At 42.3% G+C, this 16755-nt stretch overlaps 1 protein-coding gene across 1 annotated transcript in view; it reads right to left on the bottom strand.

The window, feature by feature from the left end:
* Positions 1 to 7141, bottom strand: part of LOC139644378 (plexin-A4-like) — a gene marked incomplete at its 3' end in the record, with an annotated part of 195934 nt that extends 188793 nt beyond the window's left edge. Inside the window, exon 1 of the mRNA XM_071519745.1 lies at positions 6911 to 7141. The remainder of the gene's footprint in view (positions 1 to 6910) is intronic.
* Between the last annotated feature and the right edge of the window lie 9614 nt (positions 7142 to 16755).

Genomic DNA, 16755 nt, shown 5'->3' with positions numbered 1-16755 from the left:
CTGAGTATATAGGAAAGAAGTGAGTGAGGGGGCAAGAGAGAGAGAGAGAGAGAGAGAGAGAGAGAGAGAGACAGAGAGACAGAGAGAGAGAGAGCGTTTGTGGGGGGGGGGACTGGTAAGACATGCCACTATGCATAAATCCTCTGGTCATCTGCTGGTTTTCCCTCCTCCTACGTAACGATGTTATACGGTAAAAAATACAGTAATCACATTGTGAGTATATTTGATATCCTGTCAGGACTATGTAAGAAGACCCATAGGAGGCTGCCACCACTTAGCAATTATTGCTGCACTACACTTCAATAAAGGCAACCTATTTAAAATCTGCTATAATGTAGTCATTTGATATGGCAATTTAAGTAGCGCTACACTAAATACTGATATGGTTATTGCGTGAGCGTAGAATTATAGAGTTCCATCTGCCTTCAGGATCATTTTGAGATATTGAGCTTCGAAGTTTTCAGCATCCATTAAGTTAAATGGAGATGGGCTCTTTGTTTTTGAAATTACAGACTCAAAAATAATCCTTTTCAAAGGGCACTCATAGAATAAGTTTATGCGACTAACTCAGTTTTGACAAAAAAAGTCAGGCATTAATAGAACTTTATAATTCCAAGGTCAGGAAATTTGGTCTCATCATGCTGTGGCTGAAGAAGTTAGACTTAAACCACTTGCCTACAATATAAAGACATTCATTATGGTTCCATTCAGTACAGTATTTACTATACATATAGAATACCTCATAATGCCTTACATCCAACACCCAGACTTCCAGCTGCGATAAGGTAATTGCTTGACGCATAACTTCAGTAGTAATCCTTCTAATGATTCATATACTATTACAACACATTGAAATCCATTATAGCTGCATGCCTCAGCAGCATTATCGGAGCACGGTTCACTACCTGCAATCTCACTCATAAAGAATGGAAGAGTGCATTGATATTGAAGGTATGGAGTGATGAGAAAATAGCTGAGGGGTTAAAAGTGCTCCGAGGCCATGGTGCGAACAGGAGCAGGAGCTCCTATTGGATGAATTACAGGTCATATAAACGTATGGTTGATGTGTTGGGAGTGAGGTTTTTACGATAGAGATTTAGAGCTCCGAGGTATTGCTTGATATGGATTAATAACACAGAATTTGTGTGTGAGTGTGTGTGTGTGTGTGTGTGTGTGTGTGTGTGTGTGTGCAGGCGCATGTGCACATACTTAAGCATGCATACCCATGCTTCTTTGCGACAGGCAGGATGAAAACAGAATTAGGGGCCTAATCCTTGCGTGGACTTAAGGCGTCGGCGCGAGAGCAAATGAGAGAGAGGGAGAGAAAAAAAAAAAATGCCCTAAGACCGTCTGCAATTTTCTCATCATTTCATGCATCTGAAACAAAACTAATTTATTGCTTGTCATGCTCGGCTTGGCACACGCAAACATAAGAGCCAATATGCCACAGCGTGTCATCTGCTGCTGCATCAAAGAGAGCTGTTTATATATCAGACTCACGGCTCCGTATGAATCATAGAGACCTGGGAGAAACGCCTAATATGGTCTTATCAAAAGCAGCAGTCTGGCAAACCTAGTGGTATGTTGGTGACTTTCCATGTCTCCTTGATTCCCATCTAAAGCAGCTACGCTCCTTGTCTCCCTCTCACTTCATTTCCCTCCTCATAGGTCATTCCAATGTCACAACAGTAGGGTTTTTTTTTGCCCGACCCCACACAAACACACACACAGATAAAGTTATGTGCTTGGCAGCTTAAGAGTGAGGCAGAGAGATAGGGGAGGAGAGAGCTGGAGGCAGAAACAGTCAGAGAGAGAAGAATTGAGAAAAAGATGAAAGGAAGCATGAGAGAAAGCTGGAGGGAGGAAATGAAAGTGGTGCGACTGTGATATAGTATGTACATGTATTGGTCCCCATTATAAAAGCACGTGACGGCTTAATAGGACTCTAGCTGCCAAGATGAAAAAAGAAGTTCTGAACAGCAGGGAGTGTGCACTGCACACACACACACGCACACACACACGCACACGCACACACACACACAAAAATATATATCTCCTCTGTAGGCATCACACATATGCTGAGTAAACCAATTCAGAGGAGAACAAAGGTTCTCATTAACTTGTACGCTGTGACGCATATTGATTTCTCCCCATAGAATTCACTGTGCCTATTGTTTGGAGATCCTCACATCAGATCTCTGCTGTCATTGCTCTGGCAAACATCAATATGCAGCTCTGCGGTGCATTACCAAAGGGTTAATTACATACTTGTAAGCAATTACTCTCTTAATGTAGCATGGAATCCCCCCCCCCCTCCTAAATTGGAACTTAGATCAAAACCATCAAGCCGTCAGTCACTGATACTATCTTTCTAATGGAGTGTCAACTAAAACATAATAGAGTCCTAATCTTATATCGTACAATACGTTTGAAACCTCCTACACACTATAGGCTCAAGTCTGTAGAGAAACAAGATAACAAACATGGAGGTTTTATGTGGCAGGCAAAGGTCCAAGCCAACTAATAGAAAATAGGCTTATACTTCCAAAATTTAACTTCAATTACGAATTGTTCAAAGCTCTCAACCTAACACCCACACTGCTCTTCATCTATCCAAACAAAGTAAACCAAAATACTCTAAATTCAATTGTGGAGGCTGGGGGAAAAAACTACCAAAAGTTATAAATCCAATTTTATTTTAGCTCCAGAGCAATTGTTAAAGAATTTCCTGTCTTACTGTCCCAAAATATGGGAGACAGATTATGCTGGGAGGAACACTTGGTGACACAGAGGAAACACAATTGGCCATCTTCTCTGTGGTGTTTGGTGGCAGGGCGAGGAGGGGGTCTAATTGGACACTAGCCTGTGTCTGGTAGTCCTCTCACAGCCCAGAAGGGTGTGAGAGGACACACACACACACACACACACACACAGAAAAAGAGAGCGAGAACAAACAGAGAGCTCCATTCAGGTCCCATCCACAGACACATCATTCAGCCTGACATGACGACACGTCTCTCTGGCCCGAGAGTATTCATATAGGGCTGAGCCAGGCCAGTCACAGACGCATCATTCACTCACACACACACACACACTTCCGCTGATTCTCGCCTTTACTGCTAGCAGGCATTTATATCACTACAGAGAATATCTATATGATTTCCCATTCACATTCATTCATAATTCCCTTCTTGACATAAAAGCGCTGCGTAGATTTTCTATGGAGCTTATTCTTGTAACTGCACCACCCCCAAAATGTAATAAATGTCTGTGCTGCCAAGGTTGGAGTGAGAGTTTATCCATTAGCGAGCCATAATATTGACAAGGCCGCGCTCTCTGGGTCCAAACTCCAGCCTTGTAGCCGTAACATTGGCCGACAGACAGAGGGTAGTATGTCAATGTGAGGTGCTTACAGGCCGATAAAGGCTGCTGTTCCAATTCCTATAGGCAGGCTGTGATGGACAGCACAGAGGGAGTGAGGGAGTGAGGGAGTGAGGGAGTGAAGGAAGGAGGGAGGGAGAAAGAATAGTGCCAAGTGCCCTTACAGACTCGAAGACTCCAGCTTTGAGTTGGAATGTGGTGAAGGGACGAGGAGGCGAGACAGAGATGAGATAGGATTATCAAACTGTGCTGGGACTAAATGTTTTTCCCCTTGAGACAGTGACGGCAAGAGAATACACACACACACATACACACACACAAAAAGACAAGTGCACAAACTCGAACACTAAGAAACAAGGACAGACACACACTAACATCCAAACACACACACACACACAAATGCACACAATCTGGCTAGCCTGCCAGCCGTAGTCAGACTGGTGCAGACAGGCAGAGGAACTCCAGCAGCCTGCAGGTAGAGCCACCTCGCCCTTTGGCCGAGCTGCTCTCCTTTACCCCACCATCCCCCGGATACACACAATTCAATGGCAGCTAATGAATGATGAGTCAATCAGCAATACCTCACCATTAAAACTTTCTTTTCAGTTGTCTATTACAGTAAAGACCCCTCACAGTGACTTTGATGCAACTGCAGCTTCTCAAAATGCAACAATTGACTGTATGCATCTGGTATGAAAACCAATAATCACAAAATGTATTTTTCAAGTGACCCTATAACACATGAATATACATAAATGCTATAAATACACTGTTAATCTCTGCTATGGTAATATTTGATACATGTGCTATCCAGCAAATGTATGTGTGCCCTACAATAACCATTTCAGTCGGCACCAAGCATAACCCTGCCGTGCTGTTAAAACAAAATCACCACTGATGGCAATGAATGGGATCAATCTAAGCGCTGCACAGGCCTGTGTAGCCACACTGCCCCTCATGGTTTCTCCGGCATATAGCCCCCTCCCTTCAGCCACACTCCGCTGAGCACTAAACACAAGCATCCCTTTTGGTGGGATCATCACACACACACACACACACACACACACACACACTACTCACTATGTACACTAATCACTATGTTTCTATGATGTATATAGCATCTGCGTAACAAGAAACACAATTGTGTACATTAAGTATGGTGTGATATCAAATAGGGTTTGGTAGGGTGAAACTGAATTGATGCATTGAGTGTGGAGTGCAGGTGGATAGAGGGAGAGGGGCTCACAGCACTCAGTGTGACTGCTGTACTACGGCTCTGCATTTTGTATAGGCTGAAGCAGCTGCTTTCTGTGCATGAGGCACACGAGAGGGAGGGAGGGAGGTGAGGAAGGGGAGAGCGGTGGAGCGGGAGAGAGAGGAGGGAGACGAAGTGTAAAGCCGCATTCGGAGTCAAGGACCTACATCGCACTACACAGCTGAGGCAGAGCTGTGTACTAAGGAGCCTGCGCTGTCGCACTCCTCCCTGCCTGAATGCCTGGAAATCAGATCTAGCTCCGACAGCCCTTCCCTTTCAAGTATAGATGACACTGAAGCCAGGAAATGATCCACAGCCAACTTTTTGAGGCAAAGGGGATGAATAACCTCGCCTACAGGAATGGGGGACAAAAATCAATGTATGGGAAACAAAGTAGGCTATACAGAATATATGCATCATTACTGTTGGTCATAACTGTGGGGGAAATTGCCCATCTTCAGAGCTAAGTGACCAGTTCAGCAAATCTCTTGGCTTACTCTGTGCGCTAGGACTCCAACACAGGGGACAGTGCGGAACAATCAAGAGGCAGCTGATCTCTATGAATGTTTCCCACTCAACTACACCTAGAGCCTATTGGTACTGGGTAAATGAAAGTCACCAAGGTTGTTTTATGGCAATTCAACAGTGCCCCATAACCTGCCTCTAAATGAATTGTTCAAGTTTACCACTAATCTGTAATTCAATATTCTGAACTGAACACATTTAGACCTACAACATCAAACTAGATTCATAACCTAGTAAATATACAATAAAGCTGGACTTTTATGAGACATTTATGAAGGTATTGGAGTGTTTGGACACAACAGTGAAAAATGCCCTTTTTGTACTGCAGCATCAAAGCAGAAATCCTCCAACATTGCAACAATGTATTATTCAATGAACCCTTACGGGAAAAAAAACCTCTATAACCCTAAGTTTATCCCAGCAACGCTGTGTCCCTATAGGAATATAGGAATATGATAGTGATATCACAGGAGATAAAATACCATTAAGTACGATAAGGTCACTATAAACTGACTTCTGTATCACAGGCACACTGTAAATCCCTATAGGAATATTACAGTGTTTTCTGTTAGGGAAGTTAACTTGAGTCGCCCTAACATCAAGTCATTCCTGGGGCGCTGTGTCTACGCTACATCGGTCAAGTTCAAACGCTTTGAGTGGAGGCTGTGGCGCATCCCAGCGATCCCGTCCGGGCAGCCATACGGGGAGTAAGGTGCCATTTAAGGTTACAATTAATTTTGCATGATGCAACGTGCATTTTCCACGAATTACACTGCACAGTAGACTGACTCTTGAAAACACAGCGAGCGTCTTGGCGCCTGTTCGACTGCGTATTGAGCCCGAGTTGTGAGATCTAAAAATATAAATTATACATCTACACTCATTAGAGAAAGGTGTTTAAGTAAGTTTAAGTATATTTAAGAAAATTATTTATCGGGCTCGTGCGACAGCGTAACCCTTGTTGGTGCTATAAAGAACCCATTTAGAAAGGTTCTTCATAACACCATGCTCAAACGGTTTTACAAGGAACCTTTATGGTGCTATGATGAACTCTAAGGATGCATGAAATGCTCCAAGTTCTTCAGTCCCGGGTCCTTCATTCTGATGGTGGTCCTTTGAGTCATTACCTAAGAACCCTGTAAGAATCCTCCTTTTTCTGTGTGCAGCAGAATATCTGGTTGTTTTGCCCATTTCCGTGCTATAGAGCTGAGCCGTGTGTGAAATGCCAAACAGACCAATAGTCTACAATGTGTCGCACACCACTATAGTCCTACGTATGGGTGAGGAGGTTTTTCCCCGAAGGCACTGCGTAAATCCGACGCGGAATCCCCAGCAAATCTTTCTTTTTTACCTTCAGAGTTGAACGCTGCAAGACGCACAAACGCAATTTGGACACGTAGGGCTTTCTGGCTCAGAGTGGATGAAGGGCATGAGTGATAAAAAGCGCCAAGCGGAGGGGAACCCGGTGACTATAGGGCACAAATGCAGAGAACTGATCGGTCATTACAATCTTAACTGCATTTCCCTCCAAGCTGTACTGTCCAAATAGATTCAGACTGAAAACAGACCGATCGCCAAAGTGCGCAGAGCGGGCATGGCGCAGAGAGAACAGGTACAACACGCCTCCCTTCACCTGGCTGGCGCAGTGGCAACCTCACACCCATAAAACTGGCCAAAATGACACCAAAACACCCTAAAATGACAGTCCTTGATGTGGGTACTCACGGCGTGGCAAGCCTCTTTCCTTACCTGTAATCTATGCAGATATCACTTCACAGCCGCAGCCGCATCGACACTGCGGATATAAGAGGCACGTCCAGAGCAATCCCCAACTCCTGTTACTCCCCCAAAAAATGGCAAATGCCTATAAATAAATGTTGCGATATCCTGATCCAAGGGTTTTTCCACTTTAAATCCCCGGCAGAGGTGTAATTAGTTCACAAGCGAGGCGATTCCTGCACGGGAAAAGAAACAGCAACAGACTCCCAGCAGCATCCCCCGATCAGCGGGACCCTGTTCAGCTACTACGCCGCTCCGAGCGCTCTGAGACCCGGCAGGAGCACCTCCCATCCCCCGGCGAGGACGCACTTGGTATGCCGTTGAAAAAGCCGCTGCGCCGTATGGGATACCGCAGGAGGCTGTGTTTGTGTGTGTGTGTATGTGTGTGCGCGCGAGTGTGTGTGTGTGTGTAAAGAGTGTGTGTGTGTATAGATGTGACTCAGTGCGGTGCTCCTGCTCAACTGAGGCGCTGTGGGTGCTGCGGCGGAGTGCGAAAGAGAGAGAGGGAGTAAGGGAGGGAGGGAAAGAGAGAGAGAGGTGCGCTGCCTGAGTTTGCGGCTTCGCAGTGGATCCAGAGACTGGGCAGGGATTGGAGTCGATGGCGCTTTGCCGGGGCGCGAGAGGCGACTGTCTTGTTTTACCAAGCCTCCTCCTGACTCGCCCGCAGTGACATGTCGGGTCTGGGGGGGCTGCGATTGGGTTAATTGTAAGAAGAAAAAAAAAGATCCCCGTCAGCTATCTGAAGCTCAGGGCGCATGAATGGGAACACTGCAATGGGAACACTGCAAAACAATGTCCATTTTAACAAGCCATTTAGTCTCATAAGATCCTATTTTCTTTATAAGGAGTGAAACATGCTGCCTTTTGGGGTGAGATGATTCCACGTGTTTCCAATGCAGCCTCACTTTCATGAATTTTTTAAGTGTCACTATCTTGAGACAACGTAGATCACTCCACCAGTAACAAGAAAATGACAATTCAAAAAAATATTTAAACAAGTTGATTTGCAAGTAAAATTGTCATGCCCCTCTGGCAGTTCTTTCGCTTGTTTTAAGAAAAATATGAATTTAAGAGTGAGTAGCTAGCCTATGAGACTAAATATGACTTGTTAAAATAGGTATGTGAATTATACACAGAGCCCCGCAGACGGGCGAATATCTTTCCAATGTTTATGTAATACATTCATCCCGGTGTGGAAGGGATTTGGCAATGCCAAGGGGGAATTTACACAAATGTGAAAGGTGAAATGATCAGATCATCGGATTTGAATATCTAATCGGAGGATCATTTGAAGATAGAGATTAGGCAACATGGCAACATAATTACGACACTTGCATACTTTTAGGGGATTAACAATCTGCATTTTTGTTCTTTGATGATCTTTTACATGCTGTAGCAGTGCACCCCCATACGTTTTATGCAATTAATATTCTAAAAGCCTAATTATGTAATCATGACTTCAAGGAGGTGAACCAGTGTGGGGGAGCATGAATAATATATTTTATGAAATACTACTCCTTATTCACGGTTATGTAAAAATCAATATAAAAATAAATAAATAAATGAAACAAACCAATAAAGACAACGTAACTTAATACAAATAACTTAAAATGACCAGTGTATTGTTGATCGTTAAATAGTCTCAGTATTTAGCCAACTAGTCAATGAAAGCAATGGGCTTGATACTGATGGTCAAGGATGAGGTCAATGAAAGCAACTTATTAAAAACACACAAGTTCATAAAATTGATTCCAGTCAGTTCACAGAATAGATTAAGAGTGTGCGCCCCCTGACCATTTACAGTCGCTACCTCGAAACTCTAAGAGAGAGAAAGAGGGAGAGCGTGTGTGTGTGTGTGTGTGTGTGTGTGTGTGTGTGTGTGTGTGTGTGTGTGTGTGTGTGTGTGTGTGTGTGTGTGTGTGTGTCTTGCTGCAGCATCGTCTCTCCCTCCCTCCCAGTACAGCTCTCACTTCCAGAGGCTCCCTCGCTTCGAAACACTGCATCAGAGCCCCACCTACAGGCCAAAACAACTTCCAAACCCAAACCAAGACAGAATGCATATACTGTAGTTCTACAGTGCTTTATAACCACAATATCCACTTAAATCTGCCATTTGTCTTTTCAGTTGACTTTAAGCAGCAATTTACTTTAAAACATGCGAAGATAAGAACTATAATAGCATAATCCTATAATAAATTAAATGTCATGAAGCTAAGATAGGTCAAAAAATATACCTCAAATATACCTCAGCACCAAATAGTGCTGCAGTATAATATTAAAAACATGAAGTACGATAAGGTCAATATAAATCCCTATATGAATATTGTAGGAATATTATAGTGATACCATGGTCACTATAAACTCACTATTCAGTAACATAGACACAGTATAAGTCTCTATAGGGATATTGTATGAGTATTATAATGAGTTAGGAAATTGGTAAATTGTCTGAGTGCAGCAAAGTATGAACACCATGTATATCATATTTCATCAGTCTTAATGGAATAACAAACAGGCATGACTCTCAGTGATAAAACAAGAAAGCAGCGGAATAATGCATGGCTGTTATCAATGTTGTCAGTGTTTTGAGTGTGTGTGTGTGGGGGGGTGGGGTGGGGGGGGGGGGTTGTAGATTGTAGCTTACCTTGCAATGGGAATAGATGCAAATACATATATGCACATATTGCTGCCACTTTCCACTGCCCATGTAACCACTATTTCCATATTTTTCACCAAGAGTAAACCAATGCCCTCTAATATGATAAGAACATCTGACATGTAAGGAAATAAAGAGGTTGTAAGGCCAAGAGCGCAATGTCACCTCTGAGGAACACTGGGCCATTGTAAATCAATCCACACACAATAAAGCAACAATAACTGTGTGTGTGCGGAGGGGTTAGGGTGCAGCCAAATATCTACGACAAGCCATTGATCTGAGCATGTTTCAGATCCATGTGTTCATTTATTATACTTTGGTCCTCATGACAGACTCTAAGGATTCATCTGAAAGATGAAAATTGCATAGAATAGAGATCAAGCAATCTATTGGCTTCATTTAATGATTCAGTGCAACCACAGAGCTAAATCAACAGTCTGTGGATCCCAATATCAGATAGGTTTGAAAGCACAGCAAATCAATAGGGCTGCAATCTACAGAGACAACAGACATTCAATGAAGGGTCCCGATCACACGACCTTGCAGAATTAATGTTAAGGTGACTGATCCATGTATAGGTCAAACATGCTTGGACCAAATGATAATGGGTCTGTATAATCATGTTTTATCATAAGGCTTCCATCCTATCTGTATGCTGCATGAACCTGGATTTACTCCATCCAAGGACATACATTTATGTCTGTTATAGCTTAAACGTACACACAAGGCATCCAGGTACTTGCAGGATAGAGGTTTTGTTTGTTTGTTTACTTTATTGCACAATCACATTGAAACTTACATGCATCTCATGGATGACATAAAAAGCCAAAGACCTTTATTTCCATTGTTGTCTCTGGTCTAAAAAACAACTCACTATATAGCATTGCTGCCAGTCTCTCTTAAGGTCGGTTAGCTGTTCTGTTGACAGCTGAGACAGCAAAATATATTCAAGCCGACACAGCTATCACCATGACAGGTAAACAAAAATACCAGAAGAAGTTTACATTTAGTTCACTTAATATTTAAAAATACATGGTTTGGAAGGAAATCTGCTTTGTTTGTTTTTTTCCTTTTTTGTCTGCTGTTGTGAGTTGATGCAAGCAAGCTTTGTAGTTATGTAAGTTCATGTTATAGTCAGTTAAAATAACTCAAATGCTCATCTTCTCTTTTGGACCATATACAACAAACCTCTTAATCTTATGAGTTTGCCAGAATCTGAATCTCCTAAATCACCATCTAAATTAAATGTACAGACATTTGGCTTGGTGCAGAGACATACTGACAACTTACAGAGCTCAGAGTACATAGTCATTTACATGGCATAAGGACAACATGACCTCCCATGTCAATGCTACATGGGTTTCTAATTATAGATGTGAATGTTAGATGGGGAAGTGGCTGTATCAAGAGTTCAGTAAATTGGTGCGACTGTGCAAACGCCTGCTTCTGATAGGGCAGAGAGAGAGAGGAGGATGTTAGCTCTGTGCTTGGGTCTTTATTAGAATGCACTGACCAATCTGACTTCCCCATTTGTCTTGCAAATGAGATGATGACTTATTGAGGCAACATGAATAGCTTTGATGAAGCCTCCTTTTATATGCAGTCAAGTGGGTTGGAGGGAGGTGCATGTGTGTCTCTGTGTGTCTGTGTGTATCCTTTTGCCAGCTGGCGCAGTGTTATTTCAGCAGCTCTCCTCGTCTTTCCAGCATCAGTGTGCATGGGTGTGTGTGTGTGTGTGTGTGTGTGTGAATGTGTGTGAGTGTGTGTCTACACATAAGCCTGCATTGCTTCTCTGTGTCCTTTTGAATTAACTCAGTGAACCCCTTTAAACACAGCTGTACATGGTTTATCTTAAGCCTGTGGGGATACAGAGACCACCCCACAGTGGTACACTGTTCCCTGGGGTCTTCCCCTTTACCCCGCAAGCCCCAATACACACACCACACACACCCCACATACACACTGTATCACCCATATAATAGACATTCATCACACATCTGTTACTGTATATCCCTCAATACGGCAGGCTGCTAAATCACGCATACAAATGTGTATATATCCGCTTTATGGTCAATTTACAAGTCATTTCTATCCCAGGGATGATAATATTTATGAGCTGCCAATGGCGATGCCGGATTTAGTGTGTCCATCTTCATAAAAATGTCCGCTCATTCCCTACAGTCTCTCAAAGGCCAATTCCTCCCTGGTTTAAATCACACTGAAACACTGGATATGTCAGCCTCATCCATGATATCTCATTTTGGTGGAGAATCTATTAGCATGTCGCTAAGTTAATGAAGTTTTATGGACGCAATGAATGACACTCTGATATCCCATTGATTTGGATTGTAAATAGGTTTTCAATTTTCTGTATCGTGAGCTGCTGGATAGTAAATTATATTGAAGCTGACATTTCTGTATATCTATTGTGTGTGTGTGTGTGTGTGGGTGTGTGTGGGAGGGTGGGTGGATGGGTGAGCTGAATATGTCGCTCAGTCATATAATTAGTTAGTTTGCATATTGATGACTTTCTCCGCTTTAATGTAGATGTGTGTGCTTGTGTTTTTCCGTATTTATTCCATCATGTCTTGTGTGTGTGTGTATTCATCCATGTATCATCTCTATCCAGCCTCCCTATCAGGCTAGCAGCTGCCTGTCTGTCTGTCCGTTTGGTTGTGTGTGTGTGTGTGTGAGTGTGTGCGCGCGTGCGTGTGTGTGTGTGTGTGTGTGTCAGGGCCAGGTGAGACGGTGTTTTGCCAGCCATCTCTCCAGAGATCCAAGCTCATGTCCATGGAGATCCAGACTCACCCCGCCCCCCCACCCAGCCTCTGTCTGTCCCCCCAGAATTCAGCTCTTCCATTGGGATGGGCACTGCAGATGGTCAGGGGGTTGGGGACCGAAGTGTCAATACTATCAAAAATAAAGTGATATAATCGAATCAGGGCTACAGGGGCGACACAGTTCCTCTGTTAATACCCCTTTCCACTTCGAGACACTCTGTCTCTTTATGTTTTTTTACCCGGTGTGTAGTCATACACTGAATCTTTCTTTCTCTTCCTGTTTCTGTCTCTTCATCTTTCTTTCTTCGTCTCTCTGTCTCGGTCCTCTATGCCGCCATGGAAATGATAACAGCGTCTTCGTCTGTTTCCCAAGCCGAGGTAGACCGATAAGGACCAAGCCAGACTGTCCAGTGTGAGAGAGCACTTGTATTTCACTCAACTATCCCCTCTCTCTGTCTCTCTCTCTGTCTGTCTTTCTCCTTCCTTACACACACACACACACACACACACACACATACACACACTCAAAGACGGTTCTGGGAAGCCATTGCTCTGGCCTGTGGATGAAATCTATCTATCTATCTTTCACCAACTTGACCAGGAGCTTTCAGCACAATATCTTACTGGCACCGTTCCACATTACATTCTGTCCGCATTCCTCTTTCCACTTCCCCTTTGGAATGCATCCATCGGCTACATTTATTTATGTGTGTGTGTGTGTGTGTGTGTGTGTGAGTGTGTCTACTATATCCTCTTTCCATGATTGCTATGTTTTCCAGGTCTGCTTCTTCAGAAATTCTTGTCTTGTGATGTTTATCTGCCCTGCTATTCTTGGCTAAATTGAATAATATTTTGAGCATTTCTAAGGATGTTTTTGCACATGTCATGAGTTGAGTGTCTTGATGTCCTGTGACCTGCAGTGAACTGTCTTTGTAATAGATGTACTGTAAACTACATACTGTATATAAGAGATGATGTCATTTTAGATCAGTTTGACATGTGTCTGAATACATTACGTAAAACATTCAAAGACTAACGTACTGGGCAGCTTCCAGGTGTGAGTTTGTGGAACTGTATGAACAAAAAGTACATGTGTGTTAAGCAAACCTTCACTAAAAAAATAAATACATACATATTACCATAACCATGGCCTTTGACCCTGAAACAGACCATTGTATTCTTGATGGGGAGGATAGTTACGATGACAGAAGCATAAGGACACAAACAGTGAACAGCAGATACATGATGAACAACAGTAATAATGCGAGGAGGATGGAATTGGAGGAGAAAACATTAAATTACTCACAAATGTTATTTTCTCTGTTAATTGATTGAATGCACAGGGAACACATTTACATTTTAAATTGATCACTGTCTTCCAAGTCTGATGGAAAAAGCTGTGAATGCTGCAATTATGCATGCATGAATACATGTCATAAACACGCAGTGTTATTGCACTCTGCAAGTGTGTTATCATAAGCAATGAGTGACAGACAATATAATATTCATTTGGTATGGCGCTTTGACAGAAGGACTGCTGTACGTTGTTAACAAACAATAACCGAGAACACTCACACATATATACAAAACAAAATCATATAATATCATAAATATTCTGCACCACAGCCAAAAACACATGTATGCAGACACAACAAAACAGCATATTGCTATGATTTGTCAACTTACAAAAGCTGGGAACGCACAGTAAAATGTATCGAAACAACACCTCCAATCCTGTTTGTCAAGCAATATGCAGTCAAGCATCTTTATTAAAAAATCTCAGTGGATACCAAGGACCGAGTGTTTGTTATTTGTGTGTGCAGTCACAGCCTTTGAAGAAATCCATTTTAATGCATTCATCCTGCATCTAGTAACACTTTATTAATCTAATTTCTTTATCACGGAAACATCACAAGCAATGCAAGACACAGCACACAAACAGGGCAAATAGAAACCAAAACAGCACATACATACGCAAAATCATCCAAGTCCATACTGAGCAGACAGGACAGGCGGAAATCCATTATGATCATTCTACAATTTCATGCTGTAAAAGTTAGGACTGATATTTTTTTTTGTTATATTTCTATATGCAGCTTGGTCACAAATAAGTGGTTAGATAGTAGATATTGATAAAAAATCAAATTATGATTATTTGACAGAATATGGCAATTGCAATTTAAACTAAGATTCATATCATCACATTTTTTTCTTGTCATAAATTTTTTAGAACTTTAAAATTGTTTGAAGAAAAGTGATTTTATTAAAAGAAATCGATGTCAGTGTGCAGGATCTATTGAGCAATTACTTTGGAAATTGCAGAAGTTAATACTGCAATTTAAATTTTTTTTTTTTTTTGATTAATTGTTCAGCTCTATTAGATAGCTTCACCCACAGCTTTAATTGCAGTGGGAATGATCTAAACTAATATGAAATACCTGCCAGTACCATCCAAACCCCACAGAAGTTTAGTCATGGGCATCTGACACTGGCATCACATCCAGAGAAAATATGAATACAGGCAGACATTTGATACACCTACATACACAACATACACATGCATACAGACACATGCACACAGACATATTGTACAGCACCCACTCAACACACACAGACACCATCACACATAAAGACATAAGGATATCCATTGCAAAGGGAATTCTGTTAGCCTATATACAATGTGTTACTCTTGCAATAGGTCAACGCGCCACAATACATTGGTCCTGACACATCTCACAAAGACACACACACACACACACACACACACACACAAAAAGAAGTAGATGAAGGAGTAGACTTCAGCAAACTGACAAGTAGAAGATTAATCCATCTTTTCCGGCCAGTCACTCCCACTCCCTCTCTCCTCCCATCTCTCTTCCCAGCCTCATTGTTTTCAATAAAGTGTCAAGACCAGCCATTTTATAATCACATTTGTGACTTGGGATCTGGGATTCAGATGCAATCAATGTCTATTAGAATCACAGACCTATTGATTGAAAGAGGAGAGATGATGTGATCTTTCTCTGCCACTTTCTCTCTCTCTCTCATACACTTACACATACTACCAAAGCTGCGATCTACGTTTTATTCTCTCTCATACAGGTTGCTGGTGCTTCATTGCCAATAATTGGTGCGTCATACTGCGAGGGCGGATGGAAGGGAATTGAATATATCAGCCTTGATAGAGAGAGAGAGTTGAATGAGCCGAGGTCAGAATAGTTCAGTATCACTATGTGCTGAGACCTGTGCTTGTTAAGGTAATATGATTAACAATAGTCTATTAGTCCTATCAGTGTACATATTTTATTATATCTTATATTATATAAATATATTTGTATATATCTTATATTTTATTTATTATATATCTTTGGCTTGTTCACTTTAAATTCAGTCAAATTTTGTCAAGGAAGGCTGTGTTCTTATTGCGTAGATTGCAGTTTGGATTTTCCCAAACCAGCTTCTAGGAAACTGTGACAATGTATGTGTGTGTGTGTGTAAGAGAGAGACCATATGTCCATGTGTTTGTCTATCTGTGCAGAGAGAGAAGAGAAAGAGTGGAAAAACAATATGAGTATGAAGCAGTGCCTTTGCCTTGCTGAAGCGAGCTGCTGCTTTTTGTGCTCCTCCATTTGTTCCATATGTAGCATTAGCCTTTAAGTCCCAATGCAGTTCTTTCTCCCATTCTTGCTCTCTCTCTGTGTCTGTGTGTGTGTATGTGTGTGTGTGTGTGTGTGTGTGTGTGTGTGTGTGTGTGTGCGCGCGCGTGTGTGCGTGTGTGTGTGTGTGTGTGTGTGTGTGTGTGTGTGTGTATGCATACAGCAGTGCCTGTCAGGCAGCATTTTCACAAGGTGACATTTAGGGGACAGTTTCACACACTGAGGATATGGCTCCTATACTGTTCATCACCTCTGTGTGTGAGAGTGTGTGTGTGTGTGAGACAGAGAGAGAGAGACAGAGAGAGACAGAGAGAGAGAGAGAGTGAGAGAGAGAGAGAGAGAGAGAGAGAGAGAGAGAGAGAGCATGATTTTAACTGATAGTTATACACATTAATGTGAGGTGCTCGGTTACTCAAGTCACAGTAATGTAACAGTCTAATGTGTTACTATGTTGGTCCTTGTAGGGACATTCTCTTTTGGCTTGGCTGCTGCAGGGAGGTCAGAGTGTGCTGACTTAACTTATTCCTACTACAATACATCATTATCACAACCTATGCTACCTAGCTTTGCACTGTTATCACTAACCACCCAGTACCATATTCTACACTGTTGTGTAGGTGTGTGTGTGTGTGTGTGTGCGTGTGTGTGTGTGTGTTAACCAGTCCCAGGACAACTCATTAAGTGTGTAGTCTCTCCGTACAGGAACGAGGAGGGCAGGACACA

Source organism: Centroberyx affinis, unplaced genomic scaffold (assembly GCF_046629955.1).
Source record: "Centroberyx affinis isolate AG114_WGS23_722 - 3 ecotype Tasmania unplaced genomic scaffold, CSIRO-AGI_Caff_v1 ptg000729l_1, whole genome shotgun sequence".
Classification (NCBI taxonomy): Eukaryota; Metazoa; Chordata; class Actinopteri; order Beryciformes; family Berycidae; genus Centroberyx; species Centroberyx affinis.
The sequence above is the reverse complement of the archived record's forward strand: the minus strand, read 5'-3'. Positions and strand labels throughout refer to the sequence as shown.